The sequence below is a fragment of the Bos indicus genome, chromosome 7, assembly GCF_029378745.1.
Source record: "Bos indicus isolate NIAB-ARS_2022 breed Sahiwal x Tharparkar chromosome 7, NIAB-ARS_B.indTharparkar_mat_pri_1.0, whole genome shotgun sequence".
NCBI classification, from domain to species: Eukaryota; Metazoa; Chordata; class Mammalia; order Artiodactyla; family Bovidae; genus Bos; species Bos indicus.
Window position 1 is genome coordinate 4748156 of NC_091766.1, and position 12483 is coordinate 4760638.

Below are 12483 nucleotides of genomic sequence, written 5' to 3' on the forward strand. Positions count from 1 at the left end.
CCGTCACTCCCCATCCTCCCGCCCCTAGCCCCCAGCAACCCCTAGTCAGCTTTCTATCCCTATGGATTTGCCTGTTCCGGACATTTCACATTAAACATCCTTTCCGCATGTGAACAATTCTCTGATGCCAGCTGGGTGCCTTCTGCTACTGCTAAGTTGCTTCAGTCATGTCCGACTCTGTCTGACCCCATAGACGGAAGCCCACCAGGCTCCCCCATCCCTGGGATTCTCCAGGCAACAACACTGGAGTGGGTTGCCATCTCCTTTTCCAATGCATGAAAGTGAAAAAGTGAAAGTGAAGTCGCTCAGCCGTGTCCGACTCAGTGACCCCATGGACTGCAGCCTACCAGGCTCCTCCATCCATGGGATTGTCCAGGCAAGAACACTGGAATGGGGTGCCATTGCCCTCTCTGGGTGCCTTCTAATTCAACTCAATTAGGGTTTCCTGGTGGCTCAGACGGTGAAGAATCTGCTTGTAATGTGGGAGACCTGGGTTTGATCTCTGGGTCAGGAAGATCCCCTCGACAAGGGAATGGCTACCCACTGCAGTATTCTTGCCTGGGAGAATCTCACCGGACAGAGGAGCCTGGCCGGCTACAGTCCGTGGGGTCGTAAAGAGTCAGACACCACGGTTTCACTTTACTTTATGTGACTGTCCACCCAGAGATAGGGCTTCCCTTGTGGCTCGGTGGAAAAGAAACCGCCTGTCAGGAGACGCAGATTCGATCCTTAGGTCGGGAAGATCCCCTGGAGAAGGAAATGGCAACCCACTCCAGTATTCTTGCCTGGGAAATCCCGTGGACAGAGGAGCCTGGCGGGCTACAGTCCACGGGCTGGCAAAAGGGCTGGACACGACTTGGTGGCTAAACAGCAGCAACCCAGACATAACAGCAGACCCCACAGCTTAAGGGCTCGGCTCCACAGACTGCCCTCCATCACCATCTGTCTTCAGATGCCCATCAGAAGTCCAAATTGCCACTGTACGTCTGACCAAATGGCTGTATCAAAGGTTTCCACCATCTCCTTTTTGGGTTTGATTAATTCGCTAGGGCAAGTTAGAGAACTCAAGAAACCCACTTACTCACTAGACCACAGGTTTATTACAAAGGATATTAAAGGAAATGGATCAACCGGCAGATGGAAGAGATGCACAGACCAAGGTGTGCAGGAAGGGCATGGGTTTCTATGCCCCCAAGCGCACTACTCTCCCAGGACCTCCGTATGTTCATCAACCCAGAAACTCTCCAAAGCCCATCTTTTGGGGCTTTATGGAGGCTTCATTCCACAGGCACAGTTGACTAAGGCATTGGTTGGTGACTGAAATCTAGCTTTAGCCCCTCTCCCAGCCCTGAAATTGGCAGGAGGGGGTGGAGCTGAATGTTCCAGGCCTCTGATCACACGGGTTGTGCTCTTAGCAACCAACCCCCACCCTTGGGTTGTTTCCCCAAAGTCACCTCTATGCCGTAACAAAAGACACCTTTGTCTCATCACAGAAGACTCCAAGGACTTTAGGAGTTCTATGCCGGAAATGGGCGGAAGACCAAAAATACCTTATTGTAAGTCACATCGTGAGGTGCTCTGTGCTGTGCTTAGTCGCTCAGTCGTGTCTGACTCTTTGCGACCCCGTGGACTGCAGCGCACCAGGCTCCTCTGTCCATGCGGATTCTCTAGGCAAGAATACTGGCGTGCATTGCCCTGCCCTCCTCCAGGGGGTCTTCCTGACCCAGGGATCTACCTGGGGTCTCCCGCATCGCAGGTGAATTCTTCACCAGCTGAGTCCCAGTGAACACATATAAATAGAGTCACACAGCATGTGACCTTTTGAATCCGGCTTCTTTCACTCAGCGTGTTTTCACGGTTCATCTCTGTTGGACCGTGTGTCTGTGCTTTGTTCCTTTTTATGACTGAATGATATTCCAGTGTTTGAAGACGCCACGCTTTGCTCATCAGTTCATCCACTGAGGATCATTTGGGCTCAGTCCACCTTTTGAACTACTGCTGAGTAGCGCTTTCTTGAGCATTCATACATGAAGATTTGAGGATCTGTTTTTAATTCTTGTGAGGTCGTACCCAGAAATGGAATTGCTGGCTCATATAGTCATCCTGTGTTTAACTTTCTGAGGCATGACCAGAATGTTTTCTATAGCCCTCTGTCTTTTATTATTATTTATTTTTTAGTATTTTTATTTACTGCACCGTGCTAGGTCCTGTTCCCTGACCAGGGATTGAACCCAGGCCCCCTGCCTTGGGAGCGTGGAGTCTTAGCCACTGGACCACCAGAGTAGCTCCCGGATGCCTTTTATTTATCAAGATATAAGTTATGGAAAGAAAAAAGGACTAATCTTAGCTGTTAATCCTGATGACATTTCACATAACCACTTCCCAAAATGAGTTTCCAGGACATTCCCAGCTTCACCACTCTCCCCACCTCCTGTAACAACTGTGCCCACCTCTGTTACCATGGGTGAGCTTTCCCAGTCTCTAACTTGATATAAACAGAACCAGCCAGTGCAGCCTCTTTTCTGTCTGGTGACTTTCACTCAAAACCATGTCTGCGAATGGCTGTGTTCTTCATCTGTCATGGGGCTCATTCTTTTTCCTTGCTATATAGTATTCCACTGGGCATGTCCAGGAGTGGAGCTGATGACTCATGAGTGGGTGTCTGTCACTTTACAAGCAGGACAGTAATTAGTTCCCTTTATTCCTGGAACTTCTCAAGGGGACACAGCCCATGGGTGGTCCCTAGGGACAGGAAAAGGGAACATTAGCTCCATGGTGTTTCCACTTTATCAAATTCTGGAATGCTGGCAACCAGGCCAATTTGGCTCCCCTTCACAGCATCTTTAGCTGATGACCTCACAACCTTGGCCAAGCTGGGAGGACCGATGGGGCAGACTGCAGGAAGCCAGCCAGTGATGAGCTCTGTAATCTTCACTGGCAGCTTCCATGGGTTCCGGAGGCCAAGCCAGGGCAGCGGTATAAACAGGGCACGGCGACCGGTCACGCTGCTCCCTCCACTTGGCTTAGCTCCCAACTGCCTAGAATTTTCCCCACTACCTCCTGCTGGCCATAGACACCTTCCTCAAACACACTCCCCACACAAGGTACAACCCAAATCCAGCTGTTTGTTTCTCATGATGTAAGGCAAACATGGTCATGTCACGAAATCTGGAAGAGGTTAAAAAGCAGGTTATTTAAAAATCTCTGAGTTCAACAGGCAAGGATAATCACTGTCGTATCACTGCAAACATGCCTCCAGGTCAACGTGTGTATGTGTCATCGAGGGGAGTCCATGGGCAGCCTGGGTTCGAATCCTGGCTTAGTCCTTGAAATGCCAAGCAGATTGGGGAACCTCACTTCCTCTCCAAACCTCCTCTCTCAGTGCAACCTGCTTTTCTGTGTTACCGCCTTATAGGGTAGTGCTGGTTAGATTGGTTGAAGTGTGATCCCAATGTTTTAGAACTAATAACTCATTATTTTGGGTAGCTGACCAATCAATAATGTCTCAGCTTCAGCCAGAGCTGGGTTCAGACAAGCCTGGGTAAGTTTGCTTACAAAGAATGGCCCCCACTGGCAAACTCCTATTTATCTCTTCAGCCCCAGCTTTGATGCCCTGTCTTCCCAGAAGTCTTCCTTGTTCTCGTCCCTGGATCCCTCAGGGCCTCCATCTGGCTCCATCCTGACCACACAGAGCAGGAGTGTCTCAGTCTGGCTGTATGTCCTGCCAGACCAGAGCTTTCTCAAGGACCAAGCCCCTCTGTCACTATGTCAGTTTCCTGCAGCTGCCATAACAAATCGCCATAAACCGGGAGGCTTAAAAACAACAGGAATTTACTCTCTCACAGATCTGGAGGCCAGAAGTTTGAAACTAAGGTGTCAGCAGGGCCCTGCTCCCTCCAGAGGCTCTAGGAGAGGAAGCGTCCTTGTCTCTTTCGGCTTCCGGGGCTCCAGGCATCTTGTGCCTCCATCACTTCAGTCTCTACCTCTGATTTCCCACGTCCTTCCCTTCTTCTCTATCTTCCCTCTTTTCTTTTAAAAATAACTTTATTTATCTATTTTTATTGACTTATTTTTATTTTTGGTCGTGCTGGGTCTTCAAAGGCTTTCTCTAGCTGTGGCGAGTGGGGACTACTTTTCGTTGTGATACGCGGACTTCTCATTGCGGTGGCTTCTCGTTGCAGAGCACAGGCTCCAGGTGCGTGGACTTCAGTAGTCGCAGCACGCAGGTTTAGTAGTTATATTACGTGGGCTCAGCTGTTCCTCTGCTTGTGGGATCCTCCTGATCCAGGGATTGAACCCATGTCCCCTGCATTGGCAGGTGGACTCTTGGCCACAGCACCACCAGGGAAGTCCCGTGTTTTCTTTCTTTTTCTTTTTTTTTTTTTAATATTTATTTACTTATTTGGCTATGCCAGGTCTTTAGATTTGGGTTTCAGCATGTGGAATCTACTTGCCTGAGCAGTGATCGGACCTGCACCCCCTGCACCCCGAGCTCGGAGTCTTAACCACTGGACCACCAGGGAAGTCCTTATCTCTCCTCTTTTCTAAGGACAATCTGTCAGTATATTTAGGGCCCAGTGTAAATCCAGAACAAAACAACCTCATTTCAAGATCTTTAATTTAACTACATCTGCAAAGACCTTTTTTTTTTTTTTTTTCTCAAATAAGGTCACATTCACAGGGACTGAGGTTGGGTATGGATCATTAGGATAGGTGTGGTCCAGAGAAGAGCCATGAAATTCCCTAAGAGACATCACAGCAGTGAATGGCAGTGATGGTGTGGGGATACCTAGGTCTGCAGCAGAGTGTGGAGCAAAGAAATAAACACCAGGTGAAAAAGTTTTGAACACCTACTGTTGCCAAAGTGAACTCAGGTCAGTTCACTCTACACGCAACATGGCTGTATTGAAGGGAAGTACAGCATTCATTGCGGGGCTCCAAGCAAGAGAAGGGAAGACAAGCCTCCAAACCACTGCACCTTGGACCTTGAGTTAGGAGTTGATTTGTTGTTTTTTTTTTTAAGGGGGAGAACAAAGAGGCTGAAATTAATCATCTTGTGGCATTGTTGTGACTTTTTAAAAAATTTAAATCTTTTCTTTGTTGGTGAGTGTGGGCTTCTCTTTAGTCGCAGTGCGGGGGCTTAGCTGCCCTGCTGTACGCAGGATCTTAGTTCCCTGATCAGGCATCGAATCTGCATCCTCTGCCTTGGAAGGTGGCTTCCCTGGTAGCTCAGACGATCAAGCATCTGCCTGCAATGCAGGAGACCCGGGTTCGATTCCTGGGTGGGGAAGATCCCCTGGAGAAGAAATGGCAATCCACTCCAGCACTCTTGCCTGGAAAATCCCATGGATGGAAGAGCCTGATAGGCTACAGTCCATGGGGTCGCAAAGAGCCGGACATGACTGAGCGACTCTGTCCTGTCCTGGGCCGCCAGGGAAGTCCCGCTATGACATTTCTTCCTTTCTTTTATTATTTATTTATATTTGTGTGCTCAGTCGCTCAGTCGTGTCTGACTCTTTGCCACCCCATGGACTGTATCCTGCCAGGCTCCTCTGTCCATGGAATTTTCCAAGCAGGAATACTGGAGTGGGTTACCAGTTCCTATGCCAGTGATCCTCCCAACTCAGGAATCAAACCTGCGTCCCGTGTGTCTCCTGCACTGGCAGGTGGGTTCTTTACCCCTGCGCCACCTGGGAAGCCCCTATTTATTTTATTCTATTTTTGGTTGCCCTGGGTCTTTGTTGCTGTGCTGGGGCTTTCTCTAGTTGCAGAGAGCAGGGGCTACTCTCTCGTTGTGGAGCACAGACTCTAGGCACGTAGACTTTAGTAGCTGCAGCTTGTGAACGCAGGAGTTATGGTGTACGGGTTTAGTTGCTCCGAGGCATGTGGAATCTTCCTGGACCAAGGATCAAACCCGTGTCCCCTGCGTTGGCAGGCAGATTCTTATCCACTGTATCACCAGGGAAGTTCCGCTATGACATTTCTTAATCATAGTTCCAAGCATCAGATGTTTATGGTTTTCCGGCCAGGTGCTCCATGCCTCCAGGACCTGTGAGTTCACGTTGCCCTGGAGAAACAACCTGAGTTTGTACATTAGCAATATTATCTCCAAAGATCATTTTGGTACATTAATGCTGTTATCGACATCAGCAGTTGTAATCATCTGACTGGTTGATTAGTGTTCAGTTAGCACAGGATTGAGGTCACACGGGACAAGAAAGGGAATAAAGTTTGGGACAGATGAATTAATCACAAACTTGGTAAGGGAACTCTTTTTTTTGGGGGCGGTAAGACATAATCCTTGTAAGACCTGATAAAGTGGAATCAGTGTCTTCGTTTCAAGGGTGACAAATTGAGGCCAGAGAGGTGGGTGTGCCAAGGCCAGAAGTCAGTGAAGCTGGGCTTGGAGCCCAAGGCAGTCAGCTTACTGGAGCCTTTAAAACAGGGGATATGGCTGCCCTCAGGGATGAGCATGTGATGGCGGGTGGGGAGGGAGATGAATTTGCCCTCCTCCCTTCCAAGTTACTGGCTGAGACCCCCTGTAATAAAAATAGACTGGCAAGAGAGAAACACACAGAAGTTTGACATATGTACTTCAGACAGAAATGAGTAAAGCTCCCCAAAAGTGCCTAAGCCACTCCCTTAAACACCGTCTTTCAGTTCGGTGCAGTTGCTCAGTTGTGTCTGACTCTTTGCGACTCCATGGACTGCAACATGCCAGGCTTCCCTGTCCATCACCAACTCCCAGAGCTTGCTCAAACTCATGTCCATCGAGTTGGTGATGCCATCCAACCATCTCATCCTCTGTCGTCCCCTTCTCCTCCTGCCTTCAATCTTTCCCAGCATCAGGGTCTTTCCAATGTGTCAGTTCTTTGCATCAGGTGGCCTAAGGATTGGAGTTTCAGCATTCAGCATCAGTCCTTCCAATCAGTCAGGACTGATTCCTTTAGGATTGACTGGTTTGATCTCCTTGCAGTCCAAGGGACTCTCAAGAGTTTTTACCTAAAGACAAAAGAAGGGTGTTGGCTACTATATATAAAATAGATAACTAAGGAGAACCTAGTGTATAGCACAGGGGGGAAAATCGTAAGAAGGTATTGCTGAGTCCTGCCCCAAGGCCACAGGTGTGAGGCCTTGTACCCGGGCCTTGGAAGCGGAGCCCAGAACCCAAGTCACCTTTGAAGCTGACTGAGACCCTTTGTAACTGTTGTCAAAAGTCCTTGATGATCACTAACAAGCTTCCTGACTCCCAGTTAGGTGAAGATGGCCACTCCAGCAACACCCTATAGCCCCCCAACCAATTATCTAATGCCAACCGTCTGGCAGGAATTTTCTTTGTTTTGAGGCTATAAAAATTGGCTGTTAACCCATGACAATTGTTGACTCTCCCTGGTCAGGAGGTCGGCACTGCACTCGCAGTGCCCACTTTATCTCTGTTCCTTGTTCTTAATAAACTCACTCCCTTCTGAAATGCTCTGTGTCTGGAAATTCTTCTCCAACCTGCGCTCGGACTGCCTCAGCAGGTATGATCTGTTTGCAGGACATATATTAAGTTAACCTTAAAAATGCATTCCAATATACTGTGTGTGTGTGTGTTTAATCATGTCCATCTCTTTGCAACCCCAGGGACTGTAGCCCGCAAGGCCCCTCTGTCCATGAAATTCTCCAGGCAAGAATACTGGAGTGGGTGGGCATTTCCTCCTCCAGGGAATCTTCCAGACCCAGGGATCGAACCCGAGTCTCTTGTGTCTCCTACATTGCAGGCAAATTCCTTACCACTGTGCCACCTGGGATTGATGCCACTTGTGGGAAGTACCTAGAATAGTCAAATTCATAGAGTCAGAAAGTACATTGGTGGATGCCAGGGACTGGCGGGTGGAGGAGGGGAGTTAGTGTTTAATGGGAACAGAGTTTCAGTTTAAGAAGGTAAAAATTTCAGGAGACGGATGATGTTGGACAACACTGTGAATGTATTTAGTGCCACTGAACTGTATGGTTAAATATGGTTAAAATAGTAAGTTTTATGCGACTTTCATCAGAATAAAAACACATTTTTTTCTTTTTTTTTTTGAAAGGTGTTGGTGGGGGCTATTGAAGCCAATTCTGGGAAGTGACCAGGAAAAGCAGAGTAATAAGGATTTGTTCTGCAGTTTTTTGGGATTTTGTGTGTGTGTGTTTAATTTAAAAAAAAAATTTTTTTTTTCCACTGCATCATGCAACTTGCAGGATCTTAGTTCCCCAACCAGGGACTGAGCCTGGGTCCCTTGCAGTGAAAGCGTGGGATCCTAACCCCTGGAACTTCAGGTTTTAATTAATGCTTTCTCCGTGCAGAAGACTCTCCCGTCCTTCGGAGCCGTGCGTCTCCTCCAGGTACACAAAGGGACCCACACTTACAAATGGAGACTTCCTTTATAAACGGAAATGGAGATGTCTCTTACAAAAGCATAACTTCTTCTTGGTTTCCAGAGCTTCTCCAGTATCTGCAGTTTTCCAAAAGAATCCTTGTGCTGAAGAGGCGCCTTCTGCTGCCTTCAAATGCGACTGAAACACTGGCGATGTCAGGCATAAAATAGGCTCGCAGCACCTGGGCGCTGTGGGGAGAGCCCAGGTGCAGGGAAGGGCGATCCAGGCTCGAATCCTGATTCTGCCAGTTCCTGGCCGTGGGGCCTTGAGCGGGTGGCTCAGCCTCTCTGCGCCACTCTCCCTTCAGCGTCCCGAGCCCTGGACCGGGAGCAGCTGTGAGGATCCACAGGTCTTTCTCCTTGTGCTCACTGGGCGGTGTTTTAAGGGAACACGTCCGTTCATTTAGCCATTCACTCCTTCATTTGTTCATTCCACAGATATTTCTTTCACCTCTATTATGTGCCTGGACTCCTTTCAAGTAGCAAGAAAGGCTCTAGGCATGGGAGAAGGAGAGGAAAGGGGATCCTGGCAGGGGAACACAGCATATTCAAAGGCCCTGAGGTCAGACAGGCAATGCCAGGCACCAGGCTGGCAAAGGAACTTAAAAGTTGACCCAGGCCCATGAGGCCATTCACAGCAAGCAGGCCTGGTTCGAATCCCAGTTTAACTTCTTGGCTCTGTGACCTGGGCCAGCAAGCACTTCACGTTCTGTAATCTTTTGCTTTTCAAAGGTAGTTTTCCTCACCTGGAGAGGTGTTTTTTTAAGCTCTTCATAGTCAAGGTAAGTTTAAAAAAATCTGTGAGTATGTGAATGCACCCCCAAAAGTACCCAATTGATGGCCAGGGCCACGTGAACAAAGTCATAGTTAATAATCAATGTATTATTGATGTATTAATTATTAGTTATATTAATTAATAACTATAGTAATATCAATAATGAAACATAATGGAAAAGAATTTTTTAAAATTACATTGATATTAATATTGAATATCATTCTTTATGCTATACAATAGGACCTTGGTTTTTGGTTTTGTTTGTTTTGGCTTCATTGTAAGGTGTGTGGGATTTTAGTTCCTGGACCAGGGATTGAACTCATGTCCCCCACAGTGGAAGCTCAACATTCAGAAAACTAAGATCATGGCATCTGGTCCCATCACTTCATGGCAAATAGATGGGGAAACAGTGGAAACTGTGGCTGACTTTATTTTTTTAGGCTCCAAAATCACTGCAGATGGTGACTGCAGCCATGAAATTAAAAGATGCTTGCTCCTTGGAAGGAAAGTTATGACCAACCTAGACAGCATATTAAAAAGCAGAGACATTATTTTGTCAACAAAGGTCCATCTAGTCAAGATTATGGTTTTTCCAGTGGTCATGTATGGATGTGAGAGTTGGCCTATAAAGAAAGCTGAGTGCCGAAGAATTGATGCTTTTGAACTGTAGTGTTGGAGAAGACTCTTGAGAGTCCCTTGGACTGCAAGGAGATCCAACCAGTCCATTCTAAAGGAGATCAGTCCTGGGTGTTCATTGGAAGGACTGATGTTGAAACTGAAACTCCAATACTTTGGCCACCTGATGGGAAGAGCTGACTCATTTGACAAGACCCTGATGCTGGGAAAGATTAAGGGCAGGAGGAGAAGGGGACGATAGAGGATGAGATGGTTGGATGGCATCACCGACTCAATGAACATGGGTTTGGGTAAACTCCAGGAGTTGGTGATGGACACTGAGGCCTGGAGTGCTGTGGTTCATGGGGTCGCAAAGAGTCGGACACAACTGAGCGACTGAACTGAACTAAACTGAACAGTGGAAGCACCGTCTTAACCACTGGACCTCCAGGGAAGTGTCAATAGGACCTTGTCTTTAAAAATTTTTTTTAATTGTGGTAAAGTGCACACAGGGGCTTCCCAGTGGTAAAGAACCTGCCTGCCAATGCAGGAGATGCAAGAGATAAGGGTTTGATCCCTGGGTCAGGAAGATCCCCTGAAGTAAGAAATGGAAACTCACTCCAGTATTCTTGCTGGGAAAATTCCATGGACAGAGGAGTCTGGTGGGCCCCCACAGTCCATGGGGTCGCACACGATCCAACATAACTGAGTGACTGAATACACACACACAAAATACAACATAAAGTGTATCGTTTTAACCATTTAAACATGCACCTTAGTGGCATTTAGTACCTCTCAGTGTGGTGTAACCAGCACCATTATCTATCTCCAGAACCTTCCTATCAGCACAAAAAGGAAACCATGTCCCCACCAGCTGTCACTCCCCATGACCCTCCCCCAGCCCTTGGTAACCACTGAAACGGCCTTAGACACTGGAGAGATAAGAGAAGCAGATGAAGAGCAGGGATTCTTGAGTTTGTCTTGCCAAGCAACACATAGGGGAGCAGCTTGTTGAAACCCCGCTGGCTGTAGCCTGCTTTCGCTGATTAAGCTTGCTGTAGCGCTTTCTTCATTTCATTCTTTTCTCCTCTCCGACTGCCTGCCTTCCCGAGTGTCACGTAGCCCAGTTGCTTTATAGGAGCTTGCGGTCAGCGCTTGTCCAACTAAGGCTGATGGGGACCACTGACCCTAAAACTGGGCCCGCGTAGGTGTTGGATGAATGACCTTTTGATGTCAGAGGATCAGAAAAGTCCACACTCAGGTCATGCTAAGTACCTCCACGTTTGAAGATGCGGAAGCAGGTAACCCGTATACACCTGTGCAGAACACCAGTTACGTCACCTTTTCTCCTACCTCCAACCTTTCATTCCCAAGGCCGCGCCGCTTATCCTATAAATATCCCAGCCCCCTCACCTTGTTCTTCCGTCTCCTCGCTTGACTGCCTGGTGAATAAATTCTTTCTCTGCTGCAAACTTCAGGATTTCAGCATCTGGCTTGCTGCGTGCCAGGCAGTGGACCCAGTTCTGTAACACGGGGATCGACATGCGCGTACAAGTTTCTGTTTGAACACCTGTCTTCAGTTCTCTTGGGAATACACCCAAGCATGGAATTGCTGGGTCACGTAGTAATTTTATGTTTAACTTGTTGAGAAGTCACCAAGCCTTCTCTTGCCAGTTTTATTTTTCATTATGAAATATTCCAGGCATACAGCAAGGTATCAATAGTAAAATAACAAACACCCATGTACCTGGTGCCCTGATGAAAAACATTCCCAAGACAGTTGAAGCCACTGTACCCCACTACCGCTCATCAAGCCCTTGTCTAAAATTGGGATTTGATCATCCCCATATATATGTGTATATATATATAACCTGCATGCTCAGTTGCTTAGTCGTGTCTGACTTTTTTGTGACCCCATGAACTGTAGCCCTCCAGGCTCTTCTGTCCATGGAGTTCTCCTGGCAAGAATATGGGAGTGGGTTGCCATTTCCTTCTCCAGGGGGTCTTCCCAACCCAGAGATGGAACCCACGTCTTCTGAGACTCCTGCACTGGCAGGTGGATCCTTACCTCTGAGCTGCCTGGGAAGTGCGTGTGTACATATAAATATACATGTGTGTATGTATGTATCCATGTATCTGTGTATGTATGTGTGTGTTACTTTGCTTCAGTCACATCTGACTTTTTGCAACTCTACGGACTGTAGCCCACCAGGCTCCTCTGTCCACAGAATTTCCAGGCAAGAAAACTGGAGTGGATTGCCATGCCCTCCTCCAGGAGATTTTCCCAGCCCAGGGTTTGAACCTGAGTTTCTTATGTCTCCTGCATTGGCAGGTGGTTTCTTTACCACTAGCGCCATCTGGGAAGCCTATATATATACACATATACATACATACATATATACAGTAAGTGTATTGAAAACTTTATCAGCAAAACGGTGCAGTGAAAACATGGGAATACCAGACCACCTTACCTGCCTCCTGCAAAACCTACATGCAGGTCAAGAAGCAACAGTTAGAACCAGACATGAAACAGTGGACTGGTTCAAAATTGGGAAAGGAGTACATCAAGGCTGTATATTGTTACCCTGCTTATTCAACTTATATGCAGAGTATATCATGAGAAATGCTGAGCTGGTTGAAGTACAAGCTGGAATCAAGATTGCTGGGAGAAATATTAACAACTTCAGATAT

The 12483-nt window shown here is 47.5% G+C and overlaps 1 long non-coding RNA gene across 1 annotated transcript; it reads right to left on the bottom strand.

Annotated features, from left to right (window-relative positions):
- Nucleotides 1-6576: 6576 nt before the first annotated feature.
- LOC139184031 (uncharacterized) lies at nt 6577-12072 on the bottom strand. Its single transcript, XR_011567452.1, has 2 exons — nt 11206-12072; nt 6577-7002 (listed from the first exon to the last, which is right to left on the bottom strand). It is a non-coding gene; the product is annotated as an uncharacterized lncRNA (long non-coding RNA).
- Between the last annotated feature and the right edge of the window lie 411 nt (nt 12073-12483).